Source organism: Cuculus canorus, chromosome 3 (genome assembly GCF_017976375.1).
Source record: "Cuculus canorus isolate bCucCan1 chromosome 3, bCucCan1.pri, whole genome shotgun sequence".
NCBI lineage: Eukaryota > Metazoa > Chordata > Aves > Cuculiformes > Cuculidae > Cuculus > Cuculus canorus.
In genome coordinates, this window is record NC_071403.1 from 37,368,428 (window position 1) to 37,381,970 (window position 13,543).

Consider the following 13,543-nt stretch of genomic DNA (forward strand, 5'->3'; position numbering starts at 1 on the left):
TAATATATATAATTTTCAAATTATGGATCTCACTAATCCACAAATACTGCCTCAGACAAAGCAGATAGGTGCAATAACTAATGCAACAGTGACTGCTCACATGCAAAGCAAAGGGATTTCTTAAAGATCCAAAGGATTTAACATTCATGAGAAAAAGCAGTAAGAGGAGTAGCAAAATGGGGTTTAACTGCATGGCAATATTTCAGGACAGGGAAAATTCATAATTTGCCTGGTGTCTGCAAAGGGAACTGCTCTCTGTACCGGCCCTCTTGTCTCTGTGACCAGGAAGGAAGCTCTCCCCAGGGATCTTGGCCAGATGCAGAAAAACAGGGAAGTAAAGACAGGAGAAGGCAGCTGCTCACCATTCAGCAGCTGAGGAGAGAAACCCATGAGCTAAAAGCGAGCTACTGGGAAATGGCAGTCAAGTGTCCAACAAGGACACTCTTGCCTCTCTGCCAGCACATTTATGTCCATAATGCAAGGAACGAAATAGTGTCACAGGAAGACAGATGAATTTTCATGGAAATAGATTACTAACTGCTCAGTGTGTTTTACAGTGTGAATTGTGTCAGTAGAGTACTTTTACTCAAGGCTATAAGTACAGAGCGTGCCAGCAGTGCCTGTGTGTGATTGGAGTAACGCACAGGAGACACATTCCCCTTGGCTGCTCAGTAAATATGCAGCTGTCTATACTATCCTGACTTCAAAAGTCACCGTGTCACTGTTGGAGTACAGCTGCATGCCTGCTAAGACCTTTTTGATGTTTATGTTGGGGTGATACTATTTGTATAATATTGGCCAAAGTCACCTTTTCAGAAAACACTTACCTATAACGTAATACCTGTTACCGGGCACTGCATTAAGCTTGTTTTTTCATGAGTCTGCATAGAAACTTTCTTGATATCTACACGGATTCCAGATTGGGTTTATAAACTGTTGGTGTTATTTGGATATCTGACAGCCTTTCAAAACATTTACAATACAACAGATCTGCTGGATACGCACCTGTGGGGATATACGACACAGATTAAGAGCACAGGTAAGCACACAGGCTGCTGGGGCTAACAGAATGGCTTCCAGTAACCCAGGATGTACTGGGAGTACCATCAATGTAATTCAAGTATGTCTGCATGTGATGCAATCATAGCTCTGCCTGCGATGTATACATGCTTTTGTAGTGACTGCTTCCTACTCTTAACACTAAAAAGGCCGGAGTGGCGTCTACAAGTCTGTTTGTGGGAAGGAGGGAGAGAGAGATACTCATTAAGTGTTATTATCTTGTGAATGGACTTGGTCAGACAAAACAATAAGATAACTGAAGCTTAGGGGAAAGCTCCTCTGTGATGCACTGGGGTCTACATTATTTGCATTTCTTCAGAGACAGTGCCAAACCAAAAATTTTCTGGTAGTGCCCTTTGAAAACAGAAAGGGGGAATAGGTGAATGTCAGGACACACAGACACAGGAAATATGGACATGAGGTAGGAAGGAGAAGTGCTGCTCTTCCAGCAGGGAAATGTATCTATTAAATTATTTGTGACTAAAGAACCAGAGAAGGAATCAGGTATTCAGACATCTACAACAAAGGCAGAAAGGAGCAATGCGGAAGATGAAGGATGTCCCCCACCTTCTCAAAAACACAAGAAAATCAAGATAGATAAGGAAATGTATAATTTTGTTTGGGCCAGTGTATTTCCCATGCTAACTAAAATAAAGGACTGCTTATGAATTCCCCGTGTCTATATGGGTTCAAACATTCTATGGACTTAAAGAGTGAATGGAAAATGTAACATACTGAAAAGACTGGAATTGTGGGATGAGATGCATTGGAGAGTCAAGACGCGTGGGCCTATCAGAAGTTCTGGGCTGAGGTTAACCTCTGATGTAATTTGCAGGATGAGTAAGAGAGAAGGAAGACTGTCTGATAAACAGCTCAAAGAAAACATTTGCTGCTTAGATAACAAAGTGCTGAAGATCATCACATTGATACTACTGGAGGTTGTTGGGATGCAAAATATGCTATTTTGTCAGAGTCCAGTCATGGGAACTTGATGAAGGCACTATAAAATTTGAATAACAGTACTATTAAAATCTACTCATAACTGTAACAAAAACAATAACAAAACACTATTTACAACAAATTGAAAAAAAAAATCCACCCACCCCAATATGACAATATTGACAACAAATTTTGAAATAAGAAACTAAAATTACAAAAGACAGGAAACATAGCTGTTTTCCTTACTTATTGTTAGCATTTAATCTGTATTTGTTGGTTTTTTTACACACGCACTGAAAGAAGAAATAGGAAAGATACTAAAATGCGTTGGCTAATTTCAGAAGTGAAAGCATATTAAAAAGAAAAAGGACGCTGTCAGTGTATTAGTTTATCATATTCAGACTCGCCTCTTGTGCCTCTCATGTATGTCCCCATCTTGTGATGGCTGAGAGACTGAGGCTATCTGAGGACAAAAATCTTCACTGCTGTCATCCTCCCCATCAGATCTTCCACCATTGAAGGTACCAGACTACAAGTACTGCTGAAACGCATTGCACCAGCACAGGCAAATATAAAGGCTTTGTAATATAATGGCAGAAGACTGGGAAAATTAGATGGCCATCTAGCATATCAAAGAGGAAGGAGGAAGGAAAAAGAGAAAGCAAGCTGGTAAGAAGGACAGTGGAGGGACATGGCTCTTCAGCCCCACATGGGTATGAGGGCCAAGGTCTCTTATATTGCCAGTGAGCTCTGTCTGTGCAGCCTTTGGAGAAGAAGACTCTGCCTTCAATCAACTGAAGTGGACAGAGGAACGCTATTCATTCCAATGCTGTTGAGGATGATGTGTGCAATGCATTACAGCAGGCAGAGGGGAATAGGTACATATCAAGTATTCGGGCTGCCTGTCAGCAAGACTGTAGTGCCATAGTGCAACAGGTGATTTTACTACCTGAAGAAGTGAAATAGGTCAAAGCTATTCTGCTTTGACAGTAGACCAAGGCCTTCTAAAATAGCAATAGTTTCAGGAACTTTGTACAAACATGCCATTTGTCAAAATTCTGTTTGCTTCACAGAGATGACTGATGAGTGTGCTATTTTGTGCTAAATATGACAACTTCTGGAACATTCCTTGTTGATGACCTTGAACTTCACTCCTCGCAGGGTCAACTGAGGCTGAAGAAGCATAAAGACGGTGTTCTTAGGTTGTCGTTGGTATCTGCTTCTAGATAAACCTCTGCTTCTACACAAACAGTTGCTTTTTCCAAATGGGCAGAAAGGCCATCAATGTGCTTAGAGCAGTTCGTAAAATGAATTGTCTGAAAGCCAACTGCTATTTCAGTTAATTCTTGTTTGCATGCAGGAAATCTTAAGCTGTGTCTGAACTATTTGTTTGTACATTTTGAAGGATAAGAAAAGTCACTCAAATACTTGTTGCTGCAACACAGATCCTTTATCAGTATCCTGAAACAGTAATACAATATTTGAAAGAAAAGCATCTCCCCTGCTGCTGTATCTACAGCTTGGCTGGAGACTGCTGACAACAGCAGCATGGGTAAACCCGGAGGACCTTCTGTTACATATATTTGGTAGACTAAGGGAAGTATTTTTGGTGGAGAGAAAAAATGTAAGAGAACAAAAAAACATTTCTAATCTTTTTTTGACATGTCTTTTTTTTCTTCACTCTACAATGTTCTACAGCATGGTAAATGGTAGCAGAGAAGCAGCAGCAATAGTTCTTGGTTATTCTCAACAGGAGAAACAGAGGGTCCATAAAGCAGAATGAATATACTCATTTTACAGGCTCTGGTTCTTGCTTGTTTAACATATTGTTATGTAAATAATTTATTATCTGTCATTCCCTCACAAACCCTCACAGGCTTAAAACCTTTGAATGGGATGAAGCATTACATGCACCATTGGTACTAAACTCACAGTTCACAAGGCTCCCTGCATCTGTTTTTCAACATAATTGCAAGGATTCCAGCACTTAGGTCTTTATTATGAATTACAATAAAATTAGAATGATGCAGTGACTTTAATGTCAACAGAAAATAAATAAGATGGGTTATGTTTGTAATATCATTACTGGCAATCTCAAGGCTTCTTGGTATGAAAATCATTAACTTTTTTTTAAAAAAACTAATTTAAAAGACAGATGGAAAGTCTATACTCCTCACAAGGTCAGCTTCTTTAGTTGACATTAATGGTATATACGGTGACAGTTCATATTATCATGCTATTTGGACTAGATTAAATGATCAGTTTCTGTTATTCCAGGAATCTGATGCCTAATTTGCTAGACATAGTGCCAAAAAATTGCCCACCTGTGCTGTGACTTCGAATCTTTGAGTAAGACCAGTTCTGTTTGTTTCTACTGAAAAAAATGAAACCAAAATAGAATCAGAGGAAATACTGTTTCAGTCAAAGCAATTTTCATTCAGGCCTGAAAATCTCTTCCAATATTGAATAAAGCTCCTCTCACCATGTCCTTTTTGTCTGCTATCCCAAAATGTATATTTTTCACATTCTTGCTAATAGAACACAAGGTTAAATCTGGCTCTTGGGTACTTTAAAGAGTCAATTCTCTGGGAAAATATTTCCTAAAACCAAGGGGGTAGATAAAAAGCAACTCCTCTTAGAACTGTACTTCTAAATCCAAATGGATCACAAAGAGAAAATCTGCTTTCACCACAAGTATTATAGGAAAAAATATTCAATGCTAAATTTTCAGCCTAAACATAGTAATGTTCCAAACATAGAACTGTACAGTAATGTGAGAGAAACTAAATGATTCCAACAACAGAGTGAATGGCCAGGTACCATCTGCCTGTTTTATATCCCTCCAACATTACATTACACCTGGGCTATTAAAAAATGACCACACCAGCACAAGAGATTTCACAGCAACTACTCTGGCTGTGTTCCCACATTTCTTTATAGTCTCTCTGGATCATATTTTTCTTCCTAGAATGGAAATGATGGAGAAGAAAATATTGCAGTGACTTAGTTCGCATAGAGTCTGGACTTACTCCCGTACAACGCAGCTAAAGGGATCGGAAAACCTTTCTGCCCATTGTTGGCCAACAGAAGTTGTTAGTGATTTGCTCAAAGTAAGCTTTGTGCTCTTATTTGGCTGTGTCTAGACAGCCAAATACTTTGCTGCTATCCAAGGAATGTGCAGCTAATGTCAGTGATGTATTTCCAGGAAAGCATTGGTTCTTGAGCATAGGCTTAACACAATCACTACAAAATGTAGAAGAAATGAGGCAGGGGATCTTCCCTGAGCAGGATACTTACTATGGAGCCTACTTAACTTCCTCTAAGGAAACAAAAAAGTAGCGAAGTTATTTAAAATCTCGCTAATTAAAAAGACAGGTAGTATTCAGTTTGAAAGCCACAGGGAGAATTTAGTTGAGGTACATTTTAGGTGTATAAACACATATGAAACTTTTGTACACTTCAAGAATTACAAGCAGAAGAAACAGAGCTACCTCCTGCTCTCCACTAGCAAGCGGAACCATCTTCTGATAAAAATTTATGAGCTGCCTTGGGTAACTGTATTAGCAGTCAACGAGTGTTTAGAATAAGCAAAAATGGCAACCCCAGAGGTCAATATGAAAAAAAAAATAGCACTGGCATATTTTGGAAAAGAAAAGAATATCCAGATGAGAGTTCAGTTGCTGTGAATCCCAGTGGAGTTATGCTCACTTACAGAAATGACCCATCATTTAGTGATGCATCTTTGATGTTGTCTGAGGGAGAAAAGTCAGTTATTAGTGTTGCAAACCACAAGCAATCATATGAAAGACTTGGCAACTTTCTCACAAAGAACTGAACACATGTAAATAATTTGAGCCAGTTAATGAACATTGCTCCTATTTATCAGTTGTGGAAGCAAAAACACAGAAAAGATAACTGAGTTGCCTGCAGTAAGACAAAGAAAGTTAAATATGGCAGCTCTTTTCTAGGTGAACAGTCAAGGCAACAGACCAGAAAGTGAGGTACTTGATGTTAAATATAATCCTGACGTTGCAGTAGCGTTGCTTTTAACTCAGCAATGCATTTGGCATATTGTGTCTCCTATACATCAAGTGCAGGAAGACAATATGAACAGTTTCTAACTCTACCTCATAAACTTCCCTGAACAGACATTGGAGTTACAATAACATCTTTGTTGGCAAATATTTCCAGGCACTGTAAATCTGTCTGAGTCTACGGGAGAGATGGCTGATGTGCAAATCTCTAAGTCACTGTTGTTAAAAAACAGAGCCCCTGTTCATCCATCTTGGGCCTTATTTTATAGTACACCATATAAATGAGAACTTAAAATAGTTCTTTATCCTTCCAAAAAGCACAGTCACTGGACAGGATAACACAACACTTTTAGCCTCAGGAGTCTTAATCAGCTGAAAAAAGAGCAACTGAAGGGCACATCTATGTTTGCCTTCCCTATCCAGAGGTAACCTCTGCAGTCCATACCTATGTCCATGTGCTTTTACTCACTTAAGAAGTTGAGTCTGCTCACAGACTGAGTCAAGGAGTTACAATCCTTATCGCTTAACACTGTGGAAGCAGTGCAGTACTTTACAGGAATTTTCACAAGGAATGCAATAACATGAGCTGGAATGATCTGGCTTCTTAAAACATGAGTTCATGGAGAGAAAAATAGCTATTCTTCCCTGACTATAAGCATGCAGGAGGACACACGGTTATCCTTTGTTATCTGTGCTGTAAGTGTGCACTTATTAGTAATAGCAAAAATACTTTTTTTGCATACAGTTTCGACAGCATCTTCAACATTAAGGCTAGATTAGAGGACTTCCACTTCATAAAGAGGTTTAAGGTTTTAAAAGATCTTGCCAAATACAAATAAATACAGTATGTTTTAACTACTGACCTGGAAATGAAAAGAAAAGTATTGGAGAGTTAGGGCTATAAGCTAAAATAAAGTCTTTTGACTCCCTCTCTCCAGTAATATTCTGGACCTAAAAAACTTTCCAGGTGAGTCATTCATCACAATCTAGATATTTCCATAAAGTCTGATGTGTTGAACAAAATGCCATTTTTCAGGGGAAAATATAGTTTGAATTTTTTTACTTTTTTTTTCCTGCAGCAGCTCTGTTGTAGAGCCATATTTAGAAATGCTTGATCATAAGGTGTTTGGATTTGGCAGGGAATGACTATGATGCACTTTTCCCAGGGCCTGGGAAAAAGAAGCAGGCTGCAAAGCAGCTTTCACAAGTTGCTTTGAAAGGTAGTGTATAATTATAAAGGCTGGCAATGAAAGACAGAGCAGCCTCCAGGGATATCCCTTTCCCATTCTGCTGCTTACAGGGATTCTTGACTTTAGACTCAAGTTCTGTCGTGTCCTGAGTAAGAAGCTCAGTCAGCAGTGGTTGAAACAGCTTGCTTGCATCATCTTCCTCCAGCTTCAGCTAAACTATTAAATGGAGGCAGTTCTAAGCTTTCTTTTCTTGATGGACCTGTGACTCATGAATGTCACAGAAAGGAGAAACTAATAAAAAGCTATTTCTCCACTTCAGCTTTTGAGCTTCCCTTTTAAGGATCACGTAAGGTAGAGTGTTCACTGCTTTTCTTAATAGTCCTATTGTGATCTACTATTATTATTAATAGCAGCAGCAGCTTGTATTTAGGGCACCTCACATCCATTCTAAGAACAGATTTAAGTATACAGCAGATCTGTGTGATGATGCCTAAAAGCTTTGTGCTTTTAAAAGCTCGGTGCTAGGGCCACCTGCAGAGCTTCCTGAGAAATGTGCACTGTTCCAAAGATTGTGTTCAAAACCAATATTTGCTTCTCACAGCCAGGGCCTGTTCTGCTGAATGCAAGAAACTGCTTGTACCAGCATCTCGTTCCCTTTGTGCTGCATACCGCTGTAGTGTTTCTCATTGTTGAGTAGGGAGGAAACTGCTATGGAGCTTTCACAAACCGTGGTTTTGCCTGTCAGCAGCACCCTCCTCCCTGAAGTTTACATCAAATCCAGTGCTATGTCTGTGTCTTAAACCCATCTCTGTACTGAAGTTGCAAAAAACAAATTACCAAAATATTTAATCACCGCCACTTCCTTCTCCCAGTGGTAGCTATTTCACACAAATATTATGTATTACATTCTCTTAAAAACAATAATAAAGAGGCATATCTATGGCATGGAAGTGGCATGAGGAATGAAAAAAAGAAGCGGACTAGGAAACAGCAAAGCAAAGGAGAATGCTCTGCACTTGAAATTGACTTTTCTATTTGTTATTTTTATTACCATTTCCAAACTAGACCTTCAAGTGTTATGGGGAAATGTATGTCGACAGGTGGCCGTCAATTTTGTATAAGTTGTTACTTCTGGTCTCTGTAAGGGCCATTCCCATTGGTGGTATAATAGAGAGCACTAGCTGGAAAAACACAGTGCTTCCAACCCACTCCTCCTGGTTCTTTCTGGAGTGCACCATGCTGCAAAAGACTCTCCAGAATTTAACTGTGCTGCACATGGAAATAAATACAGCTGAATAGAAGTGAAGTTTTTGTCACATTTATTCATTTCAGCACCTGCTTACTTTCATAATGGGGACAAAAGGTCAAAGCACACTGAAGAACAGAAACTATTAAGCATTTTGATTCAGAAATACAAAGCTAATTCATTTCACCATTTTTCAAATTAGAAGAAGCATTTTGTTATTGCGCTAAATAGTTGAATTCACCTAAGTCAAATTATTTTGTTTCAGTTTTTCAATTTTCTATTTTTTCTGGTAAATTTATTATTGCCATGAAAATTCAGATCTCTGGAAACTTATTTTCCAATTCTGAAAAGAATTTCTGAGCAGCTCAAGAAAAAAATCATATAATAACATAATATTCTGCCAAATTCTACTTATATCGTGCTAAGTATCTTTCGTGTACATGTATATCCTTCATCTGTCTGTGAAGGGTTCTTACTAATATTTGTGTAATTATCTTTCCCCCTCTGCCAGCATTGGCTGATGTTAGATGTTCATTATTACTCTTAGTAAATCTGTTAGAACTCTGTATAACTGTAACACAAGACCCTGCACATGATCAAGTAATGAAAAATTGGAACAGGACTTTCCAATGTCATTATTCTTTTCTATTACAGAAGGAATGGGAGAAGTGGAAGCCACTCAGCATTTTCCCCTTCTGGTAAGCAAAGTGGTATAGAAACAGTTATGCACCATCTTTTCCTCTAGATATTTGGTAAAGGTACGTTTTCCCCTTCGTATATAAAGTCATATAATTTTATTAAAACTACCTGAATGCTAATAGGATTCTTTTCTTATAAGAACTTATGTAAAAAAGCAGTCTCAATGGTTAAAAATTTAAAAAGATAAATCTGAATATGATTTAGCTTCTCAGTGTCTGCCCATCTACCTTAATATCAATCTCCTTTAGACTAGTGCAAGTGAGGAAAAAATGTCCAGTTTTCTATAAAAGATTTCTGCAACTAGGCATAGATACTTTTCCTCTTTTGCAACACCTCAAGAAATTCTTTAAATAAGTGTAGGATTTTAGATACCTTCAGAAACCAGAGTTTTACTAGTGTACTAAGTTGTGATTGGCAAGATAAGCTACACAATCTTGGGTTACATATTTAGTTTTAGCTTAAAGTTCTCCCTCAGTCAGAATCACCAATAAAATGATATCTCTAAATTTTCAGAGAGGAGCTGGAAATGCTGCAGAAAATCTGCCTTCCTGACCTGCCTCAACAGACTTGGATATATAGCTCAATAATCAGATATAATTGGTATATTAATTACATGTAAATTACTGAAAAAAATGTAGTAGGTGTTTTTAATTCTGCACGTATTCTAGTACTTGGATTAATGGATTAAATGTGGACCAAACAATGCTATATTCTTTTAGGACACCACCCAGTTTTCATACCTGCCTCTTGTCACGTTTAGGAGGTGCAAACTTGTACATTAGTCAACATGTCTGCTCTAAATTATCCCGCTACTGTGGTGTTGAAATAAGTAGTTCGGCATAAAGTAAAGAAGTCCTGATGTTTGTCTTTTATGACTATAGAAGAGGTGTCTCTAAAGACGCAGTGAAAGAAGACACTTAAATTCAAATAACTATTCAGAACAAAAGCTGACTGTTAAAAAGAGACGATTTTCTTCCTTCGGTGGTTCTGTACTTTATAAATGACTCAAGTGCAGTTTAAATGGTGTAATAAATCGTCCATCATGTCAGTAAGAGTTAATAAGATGCCATTTTTTATTAGTTTAGTTGAGTTGATCCTGGTATACCTGAATTAATTTCCAATGTTTTTCTGGAATCAGCTGCTTAAAGTGTAAAGCATGATGGCAATGCTTACCATGTGAAATGGTGTGATAAAATAAGTCTTTCAAGAGTATTTTAAACACTTTTAAAGATGCTTGAAAGCAATAATGGTAGATCAATATTTAATAGCCTGTCTTATAAAAAAAAATGTTTTTACTTGGGATAATGGCAAAGTTATAAGAATAGACACTTGCTTAGTCTAGATGAAAACAGTACAGATATGGATGGATTAAAATAAGGATAGGATAACTAGAAGTGCCATAAAATACCAGACATCTAAATTTAGGATGGTTTTGAATGTTCCACACTTTATTTTCGTTGGCGTATATGTGGTATTTCATAGAGTTATTTGAATGGAGCTAAGGCCCTATCGAAAGGACAGTGAGTCTTCACACAGAACTATTCCAGAAAGCATCTTAATTTTTTTTTCCTTAAAAGTTGTTAGCAGAATGAGAATAAAGATTCCTGTAACTTTCATCTCACTTGGGCATGCTGTCACAACAGGTAGTGAGAGTGCCCTGTGAGTTTACAACTAGCTATGTAACTCAAAATGAAAATGCTCCTCACAGAATTTGGCCCTTTCCTGGTTTATGAACAGGGCGCTTAATGACAAGCTGATCTATCCTGCAAAACTGTCTGATGAGCATTTCGCTTTTGGCAGCCTGTTCCTTAAAAGTTATTTGTGGCACGTTAATGCTGGAGCTTTAATGGCACTTTGCTTGAACGTAAGAGGCAGAGTGCCTCTTCTTTGCCAAACTATATCCTGATTCCCAAAACATATAGCAGGCTTGTCTCTCAGAAGGAGTAAAGCAGGCTGAAAAGCAGGCTGGTAAAGGAAGAATGCATGAAGATATATTCTGCTGTGCCATTCCTTATCTGAAGGACTATGCCACATGCTGAGGCTGGCCTGACATTAAGGATTAGCTTGTTTCTCAGATGGCTGGAGGTAGGTGAGAGGAACATTACCTTCCATGAAAAGAAAACACTTTGAGTACAACAAAGCGTTGTTTAGATGCACACCAGGGGAAAAAAAAAAAAAGAACCAAAAAAACAACAAACACCCAAAACTAGCTTTCCTGGTGAACCTTCTGCTGCTGTGGATCTTATAGGTGAGAAGTACTTTCCCCTGATATGCTCTTTTGAAAGTTTTTTGTTGCTGAGGTCTCTTTGCAGAGCTAGTTCAGGAAGAGATAGGAGACAAATACACAAACCTACCTGACTAGCAGCATTAGAAGGAAGAATCATATTCAAATTTGTTTCCTGGCACAGTGTTCTTCCTTGTTCCTTATAAAAATCTCTATCCAGCTCTAGGTTTTGATACTAAAAAAATTATTTCTAAAGAATAAGGATAGCTATGAGTTACCTGACATAACCCTCTTTCTCAGTGACCAAGTTTTTTCAAGATCCTAGCGTCTGATATGTGTTTGCCAAAGAGAGAACTGGGGACTGGAGATGAAGATCAGTCTACTGCAATAGAGATTTCTTGCTTAAAAGACCCACATAGACTTAACTCTCGGTATCTTCATGTTATAAAAGAGAACACATCTGTTTGCATATATAGTAACAACCCAAGTGATGGCAAATTGCTCCATGAGGTGAAACTGGAGGGAGAACACAGTCTTGGAAGCATCTTCTGGTAACTATTCTCTGGGAATATGGTCAGAGTTGCATACTGAAAGATCACAAGAGAAGTAAATGGAATGTGGAAAAAAAAAGTAGGAAAATAAGACATGAAAGGATTCAGGTGACTTGGTTGTGTATACAAACAAAATGAGTCATCACTTCCAAGGGTTTTTTGCCTCTAATTTGGGCACCTTAGTTGTTATAGCAAAGAGATGAAATCCTATGTAATTTAAAAAGTAAATTTACGAAGTTTCTTGGTGGCTATAAAGGAATTCAAGTTTGTTTCTTGTCTTGTTCAAATCTTGCTATTGACTTTATTATTAATTTTATAGAAGTAACAAAAGTATTTCTCCAAACAGTTATGTATCATACTCTGTATCTTCATGTGCACATCCATATATGTATAGCTATGTGTTTACTGATGCTGGAGAGTTGTCTGAGAACCTATGAAAAAATGTTGACATTATCTATATGGTCCACAGTATGTTAAAAAATGAGAGACTTTTGGATTATGAAAATTTATATTTTCCCTCACTACCTGCACCTGCAATTTGAAAATCTATTTGTTTTGACACTTTGACAATGACAGCAGGGTGTGTGGTTTTAAAAAGCGGACAAAATCCTGAAAACTTAAAGGAGAACATTTTTTACATTTCATGACCACTGAATAAATGAAATTTCCTATTCAGGAGGGAATGAGGACTTGGCAGGGGGGTAGAGATTAAGAATATTTCATTTTCTATTTTATGGTATTTTTTAAATGAAAGGGTCTTTCCTACTACAAAGCATGAATCTAAGTGAAATTAAAGGCTTAAACCTGTATATATTTTCATTTTATGTACACGTATGGATCCATTAAAGGGAATGTTTGTATAGAACAACATCCATGAAAGTAAGTTGCTCCTACACTGATGCTAGACAAAGATGGACAATAAGTCATAGTAAATATCTGGTCATCAATAATCATAGAATCATAGACTCATAGAATCATAGAGTCATAGAAATGGTTCGGGTTGGAAGGGACCTTGACAATCATCTAATGCCAACCCCCCTGCCATGGGCAGGGACACCTCCCACCAGACCAGGCTGCCCAAGACCCTATCCAACTTAGCCTTGAACACTTCCAGGGATGGGGCACCCACAACTTCCCTGGGCAACCTATGCCAGTGTCTCACCACCCTCATTATGAAGAAATTCTTCCTTATGTCTAGTCTAAACCTGCCCCTCTCCAGTTTATAACTCAGTTTCATATTAATAGTACATTAGATCTCACTTTTGTTTTTCAAGCTAAAAGTGCTCTGAAACATTTTATATCCTTTCTAAAACATTCCGTTTTCATCACAAGGAAAATTGTATTTACGTTGTCTTCTAGCTTACAAACAATAAAAGACAAAACTTCTGACACTGAGTCATTCGGTGGACAGATGGCAGCAATATTCCTCAAGGCACTCCTTGGTTGCACCAACCCAGAGGGAAATAAAAGAATTTGTGCCAAATCCTCCCTACAACCCCTTGCTTGGCAGCCCTTGACCACCTACCCCTGATTTCTGTGGGGTGGAAGTGTTTCTGACATCTATTGTGAGCTGGCTTAGGCCCAAAAGGGAGAACCTCAGT